At 30.3% G+C, this 18,884-nt stretch overlaps 2 long non-coding RNA genes across 2 annotated transcripts; both read right to left on the reverse strand.

Moving 5' to 3' along the window:
- Nucleotides 1–2,905: 2,905 nt before the first annotated feature.
- LOC114733872 (uncharacterized) lies at nucleotides 2,906–3,504 on the reverse strand. The gene is made up of 2 exons (XR_003739106.1): nucleotides 3,409–3,504; nucleotides 2,906–3,272 (listed from the first exon to the last, which is right to left on the reverse strand). It is a non-coding gene; the product is annotated as an uncharacterized LOC114733872 (long non-coding RNA).
- Nucleotides 3,505–14,873: 11,369 nt separating this feature from the next.
- On the reverse strand, nucleotides 14,874–15,861 carry LOC114733871 (uncharacterized). Its single transcript, XR_003739105.1, has 2 exons — nucleotides 15,787–15,861; nucleotides 14,874–15,358 (listed from the first exon to the last, which is right to left on the reverse strand). It is a non-coding gene; the product is annotated as an uncharacterized LOC114733871 (long non-coding RNA).
- Between the last annotated feature and the right edge of the window lie 3,023 nt (nucleotides 15,862–18,884).

An 18,884-nucleotide genomic window follows, 5' to 3' on the forward strand; every position in this document is an offset into this window, starting at 1 on the left:
ATTTATCCCCTAGCTTGCATCACCCCTTGCGACATCCTAATTCCTTGTAACTAGTTGCTACTCACTAGGGCTAAATTAAATTATTATTTGAATAACCAGGATGAGAACTAAGGAATATTTATATTTCCGGACTAAAATTTAGATTTTATTAGAATATGTGATTATACTTAAAACCTTGGATTTGTATAACTCGTTTTAAACTTCAGAACATTTTAATGTGAAACTTAGTTTTTTAAAAAAATAAAAATAAAAATAAATTAAGAAAAGCATCTCGGAGCCAGTGCTGGATCAATAATAAAGATTGGGTATCAGAAAATGGTTATATTTGCGGCACCATGGCTTCTGGACCTGATCCCATATATATGGGCCAGGCCTGCCTATTTCTTAGCTCTGACAATTAACTAAATAAATAGATATCTGTATCTTATTTTTAAAAACACTTTTTGGGGACCTAATTGTTATTAAACCGTTGTTTTAAACGTCATTCGCTGGCTAATTTGCGATCCAAGCAATTTCTTCTTTCATTTTAATCCGATCATAGTATCGTACAAATTATTGCTTTATATATATTTATATTAAAAAGTCATAATATATATTTATTTATATTAAAGAGTAAAAAGTAAAATACATCAACTCCCCTCTATTTAACCTAAATTACAAAGACCTCATTTTTATTTTAAAACTTATATGGACCTTCTTTAAAATCAAAATATCTATTGCACAAACTTCTTTTCTACTTTTGAGATTCAACTCCTATCCACCAATCCGTTAGTTAACCGTTAAATCATAGGATTTGATCCATTATTTTGACCAAATTACCCCTTCTTAATTACTAATAATTATCATTTAGTGACATATCATACATCTATATTTAAAATTAAAAAATAATTTTAATAAATATTTTAATATTTTTTGTTATACTATTGAATTGATTACCATATTATAAATTTTATTAATTTTATAAATACAGATTTTTATTTTACAATAAATCTTGTTTATTTATTTAAACTTACTTGTGATGTAATTTTTTTAAATATATATTAGTAAAAAGTGTCTTGTAATCGTATATATTTATTTTCAATAAAATTATAAAGTTATGTCTTAATTTGTTAAATTTAGTAAAAATATTAAATAGATTATTAATAAATATTAATATTAAAAGATAAACCATATATTTAATATAATGAGGGGTAAAGTAGGAAACAAGGTTTATTCTAATATTTTTTTAATTAAAAAATGTACGTAAAGAATCTTATTAGAATATTCCTTAATGATATTAATGGTTTGGACTAAAATATATGTTATCAAAATAGATGGAAGATCTGTGTAATTAAAGCAAAACAGAAGAGTGGTCAGAATATTTTACTTAAAAGTAAAAATCTGACTTGACTTGGTCGTACCTTATCTTCAACATTGGCCCCTCCCATGCACTCACTGCCTTCTATCATTTTCAACAGTCACACCCACCATTCCTGAATTCCTTTCATTTACAATCAAATATTGGCCAAGTTGTGGGAGTCTTTTCATTTACCAGCATCTCTCTTAAATCTTTCTAAATAGTTTAATTTGTGTTGTAAATCATCTTATTTGAGTTGTTCATCCAATCATTGACATTTAATTTTTCTCTCTATAGAACCTCAAATGGAGTTGTGTATTCTTATATAGTTCTTATAAATTGCGTAATTTGTCTTATAAGTTTTCTTATTTCAGATGTTCATGCAATCCTTAAATGGATTCATGAATTGCCACATACCCTTTGTAACTTGCCTAATTTATATTGTAAAGCCTTATTCCAGTGGTTCATTCAATCCTTGGCATTTAATTTTCTTTTCATAAAACCTCAAATAGAGTTGTGAATTCCTATATGCTTTTTGTAAATTACCTAATTTGTATTGTAAATCATCTTATTTTACTGGGATACTTAAATTTGTTTTTGTCATATATATAAAAATCTATATATTTCCTTTGCATTACGGGGTTAAATAATGAATGGCTTGGTAGTTATAATTTTTTTGGTTTATCAAGAAGTCGTGAGTTCAAATTCTCTAATGACCTTATTTGAAAAAAAATTTCCAGTCACTAGAGCTCTGGCAATCGGCCTCGGTGCTGGAAGTTGGAGTCAGCTAGCTGGCCACCAGAGCTTTGGTGGTGATTGATTTTTTTTTTCCGAAATAATATAAGGCATAATTGTCTTTTCATCCATAACATTTAATTTCATTTTGGTCAAAGAAAGTGCAATGAAGTTTTAGAATGTTATGGGGGTTGTTGGAAAACAAATTATTTAGAAGGGACTAACTGAAAATTTTCCCTTTTTAAATTGATCAAAGTGCCTTTGGTGAAAGATTCATAAACCTATCGGTCATTTATTGGCTTAGCTTCGGTTTATATATGCTGGTTAAAAAAAAAAAAAGCTTCCGTTTATATAGAAATTAAACTGATTATTAATACACACATTTAAAGTTTAGACGCAATTTTAATTAATAAAAATTTCATTATCCCTTAGTTCCATTATACTTGTTATTATATTATATATTATTATATTTTTATAATATTATATATAATTACTTGTTATTATATTATATGTATAAACACAATTTCAATTGATAAAAAGTTCACTTTTTCATTGCATATATGGGTTAGATTAATTTTGTCAACTAATTTATTATTTATATGAACAGAGTTATTGCATATTTTGGCAAAAAAAACATTCATATTATATATATATATTGATCGGATGATTTTGTCTCTTCGTTTATTATTCTTATCTATTCCCATGTTGGCTGTAATTCAACTAAAATGCCTGTGCATCATTTTTTCTTAATTATATACCAAACAAATTCTCGTAATCATTCCATGTTCTCCGATTCAGAGAACCAAACGGACTGTAAGCGAAATACAACCGTACTTCCTGCAGAGAAAGCCAAGTCGGGAATAGAGATGTTATTCTTCAAAAGAGACAAGTGAAATCAAAAGCTGCAACAAACATATACACACAACCCAGAAATTAAACAGTACCTAAAAGTTTTAAATACAATTATTACATACGTTCCCTGCTAGCTACAAAATATAAGAAACATAATTATCATCATATCTAATTACTTATTGTTATTATATCTAATTCCCAGGTGGTGGACAGCCTCGGACATAGATTGAGCATGGAGGGCTCGGAGGCTTCGTCTTTGGCATGCAAGAAGTATATCTTCTACTAGGAGAACATGGAACTGCTGGCTTATTTCTTATTGGTGCTCCCCCAGTAACTGACTCTACCCTTTCTGCATATTATCATCATATCATATGTATATCTTGGCAAAATAAATCTTAATCAAGGCAATACAAGAGAGTCACAGTAAATGAGATTGGGAAAAGGATAAGAAGCTGCAAATTTAAAGGAAGAAGTTACGTTGTTACCTGATAATGCTCGAGCATGAGTGGAAGAGGGAAGGCAGAGAAATACGGAAACCAGAATAATAAAAGCAATGAGAATAGCCTTCTTCATTGTGAGATTGTAGAGAGTCAAAGAGAGGGCACAATGCACTCCAGTAATTTTGTATGCTCACACTTCGCTGCTCTATCACTTATTTATAGTCTCTACTCTACCGAAAAATAAAAATCAAAAGCAAAGAAATTGTGAGAAAATCCCAAAATATCTTTAAAATTACACATGAGAAATAAGATCAGGGTTAAAATTATTATATCTTTACCCCCTTTTTTTTTTTTTCAATTACTACAAACAGGCAAGCTGAAGCCTGAGAAACGTCAAAATAAATCAGTTATGAGGAGTAAGATTCTCCTCCATCCTCCTCTTCTGATCTATAAGCACCTCTGCTTGACAAGTCTGGGTTAGTAGATTAGAACCCCTTGGTCAGTTCCCATGTGGGCTTCTCGTCCAAGCATATCAGCACACTTCAAAATATCTCCCTTTGCATATTTTATTTAAAAATTATTAGTTAAAAATTTCAAATTAGAACCCCTTGGTCAGTTCCCATGTGGCTTATCAAAAAAACCATGAAAGATTTCTAAAAGTTGACTTATAAATAAAGACTAAATTATATTGGCAAAGGATAAGACCAAAATATAAGTATATTTTTAAGAAATTGCCAATATCAATATACACTCGTCTGTTGTTATTTTAGTCTTATTAAATATTTTATATATTTTAATAATAATTAAATATTTTAAAATAATACAAGAAGTTATTCTAATGGAGAAAGTTATATTTTGAAGTGATCTTATGTGACTCAGCACAGTTGACTTTAGACAAGAGAAAACAAAATATAATAAAATCCATCTGTCCCACATGTCCCTTTAAAGAAAAGCACATGAATTATCAAAGTATGAAGCAAAAATATGTCCACAATTCCATTATCAATTATTCAATCCTTTGCCTTGTCTTCTTCCTCACCCTTAACCTCTTTCTCAGAAAAAGAAGTGATGTAAAACAGAAAAGAAAAAGGAGAAGAGAAGGAGATCAGAGAAGAATATTAAAGAGAAAGGAAGAGTAAAGAAGAGAACGGGAATGGAAAAAAACTATATGATGCGTCAAAAGCCAAGTCTCCTTACACGATAGAAACCTAGGGTATTTATAACCTAATTTTAAATAAAATAATTAAAATGCAAAATCAATAAATGGGTTAGTGGGTAGTTAACAAAATAAATAACTAACAAAAGAAAATTAATTAATTAAATCTGCATCAAGAAGACTCAGAAATATCCCGCCTGGCCCTACCTCTCTTCAATTCCCCCGCAGATCTCCACTACCACCTTTCATCGTCTTTGCCAAAACAAAAGAAAAATTACCCGCAGAGAAGTAACTGTATTGATTGATTAATAAATTAATTAATAAAGAAGCCAGGAGGCCTGTTCTTTATTTCAAGTACAACACCAGCACATAAACTTAAGAATTATATATGTCTCACGTACACTCAAAATTATATAGAATTCATGAGCAATCTTTACCTGGACTTCCCATGAAATCAAGGTAGTAAGACATTATTCTTCATAACAAAAATAATCATTAAAAGCTGCAAACACATATGTATGACTTATTTAGGCAGCTCTAGAAAGGTACTGCCTCCAATTCTTAATATAAAACCTAGTTGACTAATTTGAGGAGATTAAAGAAGTTACAAAATTATTTAATTATAGCATATATTGTATGATCTTTCTAACACATTTATGTGTATTATTAGGTCATATATCAATTTATAAGTGAGACAAATTGCTTTAAAGGGACAACATCATGAACATAAAGTGGCAGTTGCTGAGATGAGCATGTTGAGATGGATGTGTGGTCATACAAGAAAAGACAATATCCGTAATAAACATATAAGAGGAAAAGTTGGAGTGGCTGCTATTGATGAGAAAATGATAGAAAAACGATTGAGATGGTTTGGTCACGTGCATAGAAGGCCTTGGGATGTGCTGGTAAGAAGAGTTGCGCAAACAGTATGGAGTCCTCTAAAAAAGAGTAGAGGAAGGCCAAAGACAACGCTTAATAAAGTTATGAGAGAGATCTTTCAATTAACAATCTATCCAAATATTTGGCTTTGGATAAGGCTCCATGACGTTGAGCGATCCATATAGCTGACCCCACCTAGTAGGATAAGGCTTTGTTATTGTTGTTATAAATGAGACGAATTAATTGAAAAAAAAACTATAAATATAAATATTTTAAAGTAATTTAGTAATTTTCTTAATCTCTCTCAATTAGTCAATTGGGTCATATGATGGGTGACATCAGAAACAAGACGGCAACTTATTTGAAAAAAGACCGGAATTAAGACCACATGGAGCTTTTGGAATAGGGTTTGATGCTGGAACGGCAATGAGTATTATGACAGAACCAGGAGGACATTTTACTCCCGGCTTATCCATATCCATCATCGGCGAGTCTTCCCATGAACATTGGTCTGCATCGTCATCATCATATAATATTGACATATCACTTTAGTATGCTCACATGTCACAACGGAATCTAATTTATTTTTTTATTCTAAATATAAGACTTTAATCTACTTTACTTTTTATATATATTTTTTTAAATAGTCTCTATGATAATTACACATGTTAAAGTATTTATATTCTAATGCAGATTAATAACAATATTTTAAAAAATTTAATATTTATTTATTATAAATAACTAACTTAATTAATTTTTTAATATTTATAAATTAGTTGTCTAACTCTTATATTAAGGACAAGATGTAATGTAATTTATTCTTCCCTTTTTATCCACTCCAATCATACAAATAATTGCTTCATATATATTATTAAAAAAAATCTAAATTGACTTAGTCGTGCCTTCAACCTTGGCATCTCTCGGATATCCACCTGTTGCTTTTCATTCGTTTCAACCGTCAGTCAGTCACAACTACCTTCTTAAATTTAATTCTTTTCTTTACAATTAAATATTGTCGAAATTTTAATTCGTTCCCTGCTTTGCATCAGCCCTTGTATTATCCCTCCCTTCACTAGTCCTCATGTTATCCTCTTTATTAATACTTTATATATATGATGCGTAGATTTTTTTAGTGCAAGAATATGATCACTACCAGAAAAAAGGCTTTTAACAACGGTTATCAAGGGTTTTTCATGACAGGTTTTGGAGCGAAGTGGATACAATCATGTTGAAATGTAAATAAAACACAGTGGTTGTAAGATTTTCCACGACAGTTCTGTAAAAACCGTCATAGAAAATTAACTTTTCACGGTAGTTATTAATAAAACTGCCGTTTAAACTTTACTTTCCACGATAGTTCTTTAAAAAACCGTCGTGGAAAATTGATCTTTCCATGGCAGTTTTATTAATAACCATTGTGGCAAATTGTTTTAACGTCGGTTATATAAAGAGTGTTCGGTTGGCTTTTTTTTTCAAAAAAAAAAAAAGAGGGCACTGTGATAAAAAAAAACGTAACATTTTTAAGTTCCATTTTAATGCACGTGAGCCGATATGAAATTATTAAAATTAGAGTCACTGATTTATATCTTTTTGAAATTTTAAGAATTTTTTTTGGGATTTTTTCTATACTCTGCAAGTTGGCAAATAAAGAAAAATATATTTATAAGTTATTTATAGTCCTGAGTGAGAAAAGAGAGAAGGCAAATTAAAGTTAGAATTTAAGGCTTTTTTTGGCCAAAAAAGGAAACTGATTTTTAATGCATATATATAATTGAACTTCACATAATATCCACATATCTATATTGCGGTACGTGATATAAAGCTGTACTCTTGCCAATATATGGATAGTCAGCTCATTTTTTCTTTTATATAACCAATTGATTGATAATTCATTGATTGCGTCCAAATTCGTAAGGTATTTAGTCTCCTTTTTTGACCGGAGAGGTATTTAGTCTCCTTAACCACTACATAAAGCACATGCTCACATTTTAATTAGTCGTTTTGTCCTCCATATATATGAGCTAAATAATTAATTTATAAAAATTAAAAAATTATTTATTATTTATGCAAAATGTGTACTAATATTAATTTTCTAAAATATTCTTTTTAATCATTTGTCTTAAAAACTACTCTATTGATGTAAAATTCTTTTAATATGTACAAATAATAAAGAGGGTTTGAAAAAACATTATAAATTAAAGAGATAAAATTAATTAAGAGTGTATATTTAATAATGAGACAATTTATCCTTTTAATTTTAACCAATGATTTTAAAATTACAAATAATTGCTTGATATTTAGAGAAAAGTCCAAATTGACGTACGTAGTTATCAAAGGAATTTGCGCCAGGCGGCATAACCGCACATGGTCGATCAAACAAATTGCCCACAAGACTTGAAAGCAAGATATTTTATTTCGACGACAAGTCTATTTAGTATTTTTTTTAATACAATTTAAATATACACACGTATATAAATATATCAATATCATATCTGAGCTAAAACTTTATTAAAGTATAAGATGGTATTGCTGCTGAGACAACTAGTAGTTAATTGGGTTCACGTGCAAAATTTCAGGATAAAAAATTTCAGTTATATGAAGAATAGTTTCTTGAAAATTACTAAACAATAATGAAAAGAAAATATATGGATAAATAATTAAAGTGACTTGTGAGTTTTTTTCCCAAAAAAAAAATTTCCGACTTCTTTGTGTGGATATTATGCAAATAAATTTCTTTACACTCAACATTTTAATTTGTGATAAAATTATTAGCTGAAAGTTATATATAAAATACACTCCGTATGTTTCTTGTTATAAGCAACAATTTCTTTTACTTTTAAGTATAAAATAAATTTTTTTCCATCTAAAATTTTAAATTAGCTTTTTTCGTTTTCACTCTCTTTAAAAATAGATGCTCTCTGTGATAAATTTTCACTCATTATCTCTCATGTGCCCCTTTATAAGCAAGGGTATAATTAGAATATATATATTACATATATATTTATTATTTTTAACTAAATTTAACTAATATTTTGAACTGTGTGATTTTGTTAGTTATTTCTTATAAAAATAAATGAAAGAAGTAATATAATTCTTTTCTTTTTGTCCCTCCCTTTCTCATTAATAAATCTTCAACTTTACATCTATTAAGTATACATACTTTAAAAGTTAAATAATATACACAAACATTTAATAAGGGATAACAAGGGAAACTAATGTTAAAAATATAATGACATGCTAGGATGAAAAAAAATTTCTCTCTACCTTATAAATAATATCAAAGTGGTTTCATGAGCTTAATAAATATTTACAACCTCACGTCCTTAATATAAATAACTAATTTATAAATATTAAAAAAATTAATTAAGTTAGTTATTTGAAAGAAATGTGCATTGATTTTTTCTAAAATACCTCATTTAATCATATGCATTAGAGCAATTTCTTAATGGAAACCCCCTTAGTCCTTTGCTATATGTACAATAGTTTAGCAAAAAACATTATAATTTTGAGAGACAAATTGAATTGAAATCTTATTTAAGATAAAACTAAAGCTTTAATCCATCTCTGATGTTTAGGACTAGAGAAACTAAGAGAGTAAATATCTAAAAAAAAATTGTATATAAAATGAATGAAAAATTTTGATACAAATGATTCTATGGGCATGCTTCGTTCATTTTCTTAGCCATGGACTTGTCCAATTCCCTGCATTGACGTTTCTGTCTCCCTTATCCCCCAGGTCGACGAGTCTCAGTCGTCAAATGACCAAAAAAAGGAATTAAAAAAAAAGTGTTTATCACAAAAAATAAAAAATAAAAAAGATCCAGAATATTACACAGTGGATTTTAAATGAATGGATCTAAAAGATAGACCTTTCCTGCAATTGTTATTTGATGAAGTTGACAGACAGTGATCCTTTGCTTGAGCAAATACACATTAAAGTGAAGATTCATCCTTCTCATGCAAAACATCTTCTACCCACACATGAAAACTGTTTTTAACAAAGAGGGAAAAGGGCAAAAAAAAAAAAAAACGTAATCTATAGCCACTAATAGATGCTTCTTCAAGTTCGTTTCATGCTGAAGTTGCAACACCTAACTTTCTATATACCAGTAGGGTCCACTTAACATCTGTGGATCACTAGACGCCAGTGTTCTATTATAGAAAATGACAAATTTTTTTTTATATAAATACTGACGAGTGATTCACACACTTGAACCCTACTTCTGAAGCACGTACGACAGGCACACAGATTTAAAATAATACTACTATTATATAAGTTACTACCCTGGTCATTCAGGACAATGACCCTTACCTGAGCACTGAAAGTACACACTCCCTTAAAGAAGGATACCAAATAGTATAATTACTAGTAAGTGGGGGTTACTTGCTCTTAAACATCTAATAAGTCAGATAATTAAATATCAAAATAATTATTCTATAGGTACAAAAGCAGCAGGCATTCCTGCTCTTCATACAAGCCCACCTTCAGCACTTATGACCTCCTTACTCTTGGAATTGCTTGCTCTAGCTATATAATATAGGAAGGGAGGGTGAGATTCGAACGAATCCCCGTAGTAGTAATTTCCATCAAACAAATGTACAGATTACATAAAGCATGCAAAACAAGCCAAAGTGGAACATAACCTTGCAAGCTAATGTAGTTAAGCATTTATGCGCAATGACAGATAGACAAGCTGAATAAATAATGCGCAAATAATAGGCAATCACTGCCCCATGTCTATCAGCTACACGTGATCACGGCTAAGGAATTAAGGATTACATGTTCTCATGCTTTAGAAAAGCAATATGGCACAAACAGACATGCAGCAATCATACACAAGTGTAAGGTAGGAAAGAACTACTACCTGAACCTTCTGCTTCAAAATCAAACCTTACTTGTTTCCTTTCTCTTAGCTTCTTCGGTGGGCTTTTGCAGATATCAAAACCTATTGTTTTAGTAAGGGTAGGTTAATGCTTGATCCAACTAAAATTCATAAATTAGAAATCTCTCTTTAAATCCCAATCCTTTTTCAATCTCTACCCTTACTTAATAGTTGGTCATCCTGGACAATTTTTCTTATTTAATACATTTACTGTGGAGAGTTTCTCTCTTTATCTCAGCCCAAATAGTTACTTTTCTTAGTAACTGGTCATCTTGGTCAAAAATACTATTTCTATTTATTACATTTTAAGGACATTCCTTAAGTCCTCCCCTTATTAATCCTCACATTTTTTTCATAGACTTTTGAAGATATTAATACAATCACATTACTTCTAACCATAACCCTATGATTGGTCGAGAGACACACCCAAACATTTACAATTACTCAACTATATTCATTTAGTTTACAAGTTGTACCAATATTTTTCATGATCAAGTTACTGCCATCGTTGTACTTTCCAAATCCATACAATCCTTTAGTTTAAATCTAAAAGAAAATTTCAGATTGAAGGGCAATAGCTAAATCACTCAATTCAACCTTTTATAGGTTCTTTTATCAATAAACTCCAATGATTTAATACTTCCTCATATCAAAGTATCCCTTAGTTCAAAGCTTCACATTTTAGAGTTCTAATCAATTTTCTCCTTCAAAATTCTAAAGTCCCCAACCTTCCAGCATTTCTATTCATCGTTCTATCACATAACAAATTCATTAGATAATCATCATTTATTATTCAAAATTTTAAGAATAAACCACACATGGTTCTCCTCGCAATGAATTTTGACTATCAAAGTTCTAAAGCTACACTCTAATTTAATTATTTAAATGACATTTCCACATCAACACTAAGCTTCCAAAGTCATTCTTCATATCACAATCGAACAGCCACACACCTGTATAATTATTCTTTATGTTCTTAATCGTTCTTTCCATTAAACTGCATGGCTTTATTCCTTCTCCAGCAAATTTCCAGACTTTAATAAAATTGATTCACTAATTATTCCTTAACCCCCAAGCGTGATAGAATAATTAAGACAATATTTTGCCCAGAAAATATCAATGGGAATTATTTCCAGCCATGATCTCCATAATCTTCTAAGTCCTAGCACACAAATATTCTATTTCCAATACATCTTTAATTACCCATGAATGTCTCGGGTAGCTAGCCTTGTACCTTAAATCTCAAAAAGAATTTTCAGATTTGGAAATAGACTTCAACCGTTCACAATTTCCATAATTCTCACGGTTCACACCATTAACCTCTATGATCCTCATTAATCTGAATATTTAAGGAACCCAAAATCATACATCCAGAAGTAATAAACCCCCGCACCGGAAGTCACTAACAAACATATATATATATATATATATATATGTAAGTATAGCTTTCTAACTCATTTTCCTATCTCTCTTCATGGCAATGACAACACGCACCTACTCTCACTGCCCACGGTCAACATTCACAACAATTGAATTCATATATATTTATTTGCACACCCACACCCCTCTTCTAAAACCTCATTCCAAGCAGCGTGGCATCCGTATGTGTCTATATATATATATTTATATCCATATGTACAGCTCGGTTACTCTGGTATTTAAGAGTTTTAAATCTCTCCATTATCCCAAAACTAAACCAGCGACTTCAAGAAGATAACAGCCCCTGTCTCGGTACCTACAAACCAGAGCAACAGCACATGCAATCTAGAAAATTTATACAGTTGTGTTCGCTACTTTACTGTCAGAACCCGACACCCAACACTTCAAAACTTAACCCCTGTTTCGGTAAGTCAAAAACAGAGCAAGGAACCTACATGCAAGCTTGAAAACCAACATCAAACACTTCAATCTACCCATAGAATCCGAATCCATCGGTCCTCTTATCCTTTCCATCACTTTCTCTCACTACCCTTCTGTCTCTCTCTCCTCAAACACGCCATAACCACTCGGATAACAGGAAAGAAAATGGTGGGAGGTTGATCAGGATGCTCACCTTGACAGTTTAACCGGTTTGCATGCAAGTGTAGCTCCTCAGATCACCACCTCCGGCACTACTCCTTCTCCGTTCTCTCTCTCGGTCTGTCTCTATTTCTCTAGTTCTCTCCCTCTACGTTGCAGAACAGAATGAAATAAAAGATGCCACGGTGAGCTGAGTGTTAATGAAGAAGATGGCACGTGTAGTGTGTGACTTAATGGACCATTTTGCCCTCCAAAATAATTATTTCTCCAATCCTATCCCTTCTCCTATTTTTCTGAAATATACAATATATCCAGAAATTAAACCAAAATATCATAAATGGATTTTCTTTTCCTTATCCATTAGCTTCTTTGACCCATAAAATAATTTTCCTAAAATTTTCTAGTTAATTAGAAACCTCTAAGTATTTTCTAAGAAAATAACCCATTTTGCTATGAAAATAGCTTTAAAATCATTTAAGCCACTTTTTGGGGAATGAACTTTTTCAAAATATTTCTAAACCTTGAAAAATCAATATTCCATAATTTTCTCCAATTATGATTGAGCTATTAAATAATTTTAATAAACTTTCTCTTTTTTGCTCATCCTGAGTCAGAAAATTCGGGATATTATAGAAGTTCTTGAAGTAGAGCTAGCATTCGTTCTGGTCCTTTGGGTGTTAAGTCGTTGACGCTTTATATTTCGTCTGAATAGATCTATCTGCAGGTCCTTGTAATCAAAGGCAACTTTTATCAGGCCTTCGTAGCTAGTCAACCATGAAAATCCTGGGGAGAAGCATAATTTTGTTTTGTCCTTGAGAAACTGGAATTTCTCCTCCAAATGATGGACAAAACATGCGACACAACTCACCAAATATTTTGTCGATCTTGATTCATAGCAAAGAAATGATGCAGTTGTAACATCACATGATAGCTGATTCCATTGCGGATAAAATAAACTAAATTTTTGCATGTAAAGTTCTTATCATAGCTAGAGAGTTATGGAATTTTCTTACCACTCATCAAATAATCGAAAGCAAAACTGCTCTATTGTTTCCCCTACGAAGATTATTTGATCCAACGGTGTGACACCTTTCATTAGGCCAAAGACATCTCCAATAGCAAATATTAGTAATCTTGGACCCCAAACCGTAGAGAGGCTGAAATGTAATCCTCAATTCAGCAATTAACTCTTGTGGCATTAATTCAAAATAGGAATATTCCTGCAGGGTTATTTTGAATGAATTATTGACTATGTTAATTCTATTCCCCACTGAGAATCTTCGAAACAAATATGTACATCCCTCTTTTAAGAAACCACCGAGCCGTCTAATGAGATCTTTACGCCTTGTAGTTGCCAAAACCATGTCACCCTATTACACAAAGCACACCCTTATAATCACTGGATTGTATCTATGCCTTGCATCAAAAGTCTAAAACAACAAAGTTCACAATTTATTCTTGTAATAGGTCAATGAATAGACTTCATACCTTTTTGTCACAGATAAACAAAGTTCACAATTTATTCTTCTCAATGAATAGACTTCATGCCTTTTTGTCACAGATAATACAATTGAAAGCTATAGTTGCATCATCAGCTAAGTGAGAAAGATTCCATGTCACAGAGAGCACTCGTGCACATATTGTCCAGTAGGTATGCTTATCCCATACACTCAAAAACATGGAGACATCCCCAAATGTCATTCCCAACCTTGGAGTGGGACGCTTCACTATTATGGGTGCAAACATTTCATTTTGAAATTGAAAGGATATTTGTCCATTTATATAGGTCAGTTTTCAAGGTGCCCCCGCCAAAAATAATGCGGTATTTTAATTAGTGAGGACGAAGAGTCATTCTCGTTAGAAGACTCGTTATCCTAGGAAGACATGCAGTCATATGGCCCCTTGGAAATGATGTCCTTGGATAGAGTGAAGCGGTCAGTCATATGCCCCTTTGCTCTTATCCAAATCAATTGGCTATTAATCGAATTAATTGTCTAGTAACCATCATGCTATGCATTTAACATCTTATCGAGAAACATGTGTAAATTTGACACGTGGACCAATCACAAAGCAGTCACAAGGTTTATAGGTTATATAGATAGATAGACAGATAGATATAAGTAACTTAAACACAAAAAATGGTAAACATTTGTTAATATGAAATATTTTAAAAATGTTGGGATAACGAATTCCATTAATGGATGAAGAGTCATTTCTTGAACATTTAGAGTGAGAAGTGGCCACTTTCTTTAAATGTTTTTAACTGTTTTCTCGTAGGGTTCAGCTCGTGAGAAATTTTCCAGGGGGATGATTAGAGAAAACTAAATTGAGCTACTTGCATAAGTAGAAAAGATGGCCAGATAACATTTAAATAATATAAAAGATAAAATTGAACGCATTTCTCAAATATGCTATCCTTAACTAACTTAATTTTATCACTTTTAATTGATCTAATTTTAACATTTTTTTCCTCAAGTGATGCAATAAATTCAATAATTCAAGATTTGGACCATTTCCCTCGGTTTTTCTTTTCCTTACCAGAAGTAACTCTATGAATTAACTAGTTAAAAAGATAGCAAAAAGGCCAGGAGTGGAGTTAATTCTTTATTTCAACTACAACACCAGCACATAAATTTAAGAATTACATAATTCTCACACACTAAGGTACATAGAATTCATGAGAAACCTAAACCTCGACTTCCCATGAAATAATCTAGGCACGAAGACATTATTCCTCAAAAGATAAATGATAATCAAAAGCTGAAACAACACACATGACACAGAAACATGAGAGTAATTTATTTAATAATGGATTATTAGGAGATTGCTATGATCTTCCACCAAGCAAAAGGACTATATATTATTATTATACCTTATACTTATCATTCATATATTTCTTTTATTTCCTACTTCTTGCAGCCTTTCCTGCTATAGGGATTGCAAACTTTTGGGGTTGGCTTTGCTCGTGGTGGAAGGCAAGCAGAATAAGAAGAACCAGGAGGACATTTTACTGCAGGCTTATTCTTCTCCGGCGTTGGCGAGGTTACTGATGTCCTTTCTGCATCGTCATCATATATTATATTTACATACAAATATCAATATAACATGTTCATCTGATTCTATTTATAGAAGTCATGTGATTAAATTTTTAACATGCATGTACTGTTTTACTCTTTGTTTATTATTGCCTATAAATTATTATTTTCTTGAAAGGTGTATGTACTATATAAAGGTAAAGTAAGAAAAAAAAAGCTATGAAAAAGTTAATAAAACTTCAGGAAAACATATGTTGGAAATAAATGATTTATGAATGGGACCGCAGGAATATCAATTTAATGTATTCAGAAATGACCCAAAAAAAAATTAATTAGCGTAATAGTAATTTCATAACTGAGGCAAGATGTTAGTCACAGTGAATGAGATTGTAAGATGACGACGACGATTATGATGATAAAGCAGCAGAGCAAACGAAGTTGAAGTTGTTACCTTGTAATAGACGTGCATGAGTGGAAGAGGGAAGGGAGAGAAATATGGCAGAAACCCAAACGAGAAAAGCAATTAGAATTGCCTTCTTCATATTTTACAGCAATATATGACTCTTGTGATTTGGCTTTTGTATGTACTACACTTACTCTTCCTCTCTTTTATAGTCTCTAGGAAAGAGGGGCACGGTTGAAATAAAGGGCTTTCAATTGGCACAAGTAAGTTTGACTTGGTCGTAAAAGTTCTTCACTATTGGTTTCTCCTAGTTCCCGCCCACCTAAATATTTTGCTTCCGAGAATACTAGCTAATTAGTGATTATCTAATGAATTTCTTCTTTCATTTAAATCCAATCAGAATATGAGCTATTGTTTGATTTTCTATTTCCTGTTTTTAATATAAGACTTATTTAATTAATTTAAAAAAATTAAAAAAATCAAATAAATTACTTAATTATAATATATATATGTTACATAATATCTTTAAAATATCTATGCATATTATTGGATTATATAGTAGTTTATAAATTAAGTAAATTGGTTTTAAAAAATAATAAATGCATATATTTCAAAGAAATTTATTTAGTTTTTTTAATGTTTCTAAATTAATTAAAGGAGTTTTATATTAAGAATAAGAGAGAGCATATTAAAAAGGGGAAAAAAATTTTAAATTGACTTGGTCGTACCTTATCTTCAACACATGGGTCCCTCTACCATTTGCTTTTCATCTCATCCCAAATTCAATTCCTTTCATTTAAGATCAAATTAAATGGTGGCCAAATTGTAGGAACCTTATAGCTCAATGACGCTTAAGTGCCTCTACTTTGACGGTGACTCCAGAAAGTTGCTTTTAAAATTTTCTTTTTCTAGTGATTAACGATAATAAAGTTTCCATTGTTACTTCTTAAAATGCTTTTGCTTTTACCATTTCTCTGCCAATTGCCCAAATAAATGATAGAATAAAAGAAGCTTTATTTATTGACTGTATGTAGACTGACTTATACTCCATCTAATATAAATATAGATGAGCTAATTAAAGAATTTGTTTTGATTTTAAATATAATATCTTGATTCATTTCTTCTCACAAATTTATACTTATTTTTTCAAATAATGCTAATGATTGCATATGGTACTAGTGTCAACGCTTAGGGATTACAATTGATGATATTATTTTTTTTCCAAAAAAAAATAGAGGGATGTTCTAAAATGAGTGGGTTGTTGGAGGAGGAGCTCAATGACTGGGGAATGATGTTGTTTCAAGCACATTGAGAGTCATTTAGTTAAAAAAGGATGAGAGAGAAAGATAACATAATTCATCTTTCTTTTTTTATTTTTCCCAACTATTTCCTCGTCTTCCTCCCCTACTTTGTAATGCATGTGAGCCGATATGAGATTATTAAAATTAGAGCCACTGATTTATATCTTTTTGAAATTTTAAGAATTTTTTTTGGGGGATTTTTTCTATACTCTGCAAGTTGGCAAATAAAGAAAATATATTTATAAGTTATTTATAGTCCTGAGTGAGAAAAGAGAGAAGGCAAATTAAAGTTAGAATTTAAGGCTTTTTTGGCCAACAAAGGAAACTGATTTTTAATGCATATATATAATTGAACTTCACATAATATGTAGTTATCTACATATCTATATTTCGTATGTGATATAATGTTGTTCTCTTACCAATATATGAATAGTCAGCTCATTTTTTCTTTTATATAACTAATTGATTGATAATTCATTGATTGCGTCCAAATTCGTAAGGTATTTAGTCAATTCAATCACTACATAAAGCACATGCTCACATTTTAATTAGTCGTTTTGGTCCTAAATATATATCTGAGCTAAATAATTGATTTATAAAAATTAAAAAATTATTTATTATTTATGAAAAATGTGTAATAATAGTAATTTTCTAAAATATTCTTTTTAATAATTTGTCTTAAAAACTACTCTATTGATGTAAAATTTTTTTAATATGTACAAATAATAAAGAGGGTTTGAAAAAAAATTATAAATTAAAGAGATAAAATTAATGAAGATTGCTTATTTAAGAATGAAAGAAGGATAATTTATCCTTTTAATTTTAAAGTTATAAATAATTGCTTGATATTTAGAGAAAAGTCCAAATTGACGTACGTAGTTATCAAAGGACTTTGCGCCAGGCGGCATACCCGCATATGGTCCATCAAACAAATTACCGACAAGACTTGAAAGCAAGATATTTTATTTTGACGACAAGTGTATTTAGTATTTTTTAATACAATTTAAATATACGCACGTATATAAATATATCAATATCAAATCTGAGCTGAAACTTTATTCAAGTATAAGATGGTATTGCTGCTGAGACAACTAGTAATTAATTGGGTTCACATGAAAAATTTTAGGATAAAAAATTTCAGTTATATGAAGAATAGTTTCTTGAAAATTACTAAACAATAATGAAAAGACAATATATGGATAAATAATTAAAGTGACTTGTGAGTTTTTTTTCCAAAAAAAAAATTTCCGACTTCTTTGTGTGGATATTATGCAAATAAATTTCTTTACACTCAACATTTTAATTTGTGATAAAATTATTAGCTGACGTTTATATATAAAATACACTCCGTATGTTTCTTGTTATAAGCAACAATTTCTTTTACTTTTAAGTATAAAATAAATTTTTTTATCTAAAATTTTAAATTAGCTTTTTGTTTTGTTTTCACTCTCTTTAAAAATAGATGCTACTTATAATTTATCTGTGATAAATTTTCACTCATTATCTCTCATGTACCCTTTTATAAGCAATAGTATAATTAGAATATATATATATTACATATATATTTATTATTTTTAATTAAATTTAACTAATATTTTGAGCTACGTGATTTTGTCAGTTATTTCTTATAAAAATAAATGGAAGAAGTAACATAATTCTTTTCTTTTTGTCCCTCCCTTTTCATTGACATTGTCTATATATTTAATAAATTTTCAACTTTACATCTATTAGGTATGCATACTTTACAAGTTAAATAACATACACAAACATTTAATGAGGGATAACAAGGGAAACTAATGTTAAAAATATAATGACATGCTAGGATCAAAAAATTTTTTTTTTCTC

Source organism: Neltuma alba, unplaced genomic scaffold, assembly GCF_004799145.2.
Source record: "Neltuma alba isolate B1F8T4 unplaced genomic scaffold, ASM479914v2 tig00013035_pilon, whole genome shotgun sequence".
In the NCBI taxonomy this organism is placed as follows: Eukaryota; Viridiplantae; Streptophyta; class Magnoliopsida; order Fabales; family Fabaceae; genus Neltuma; species Neltuma alba.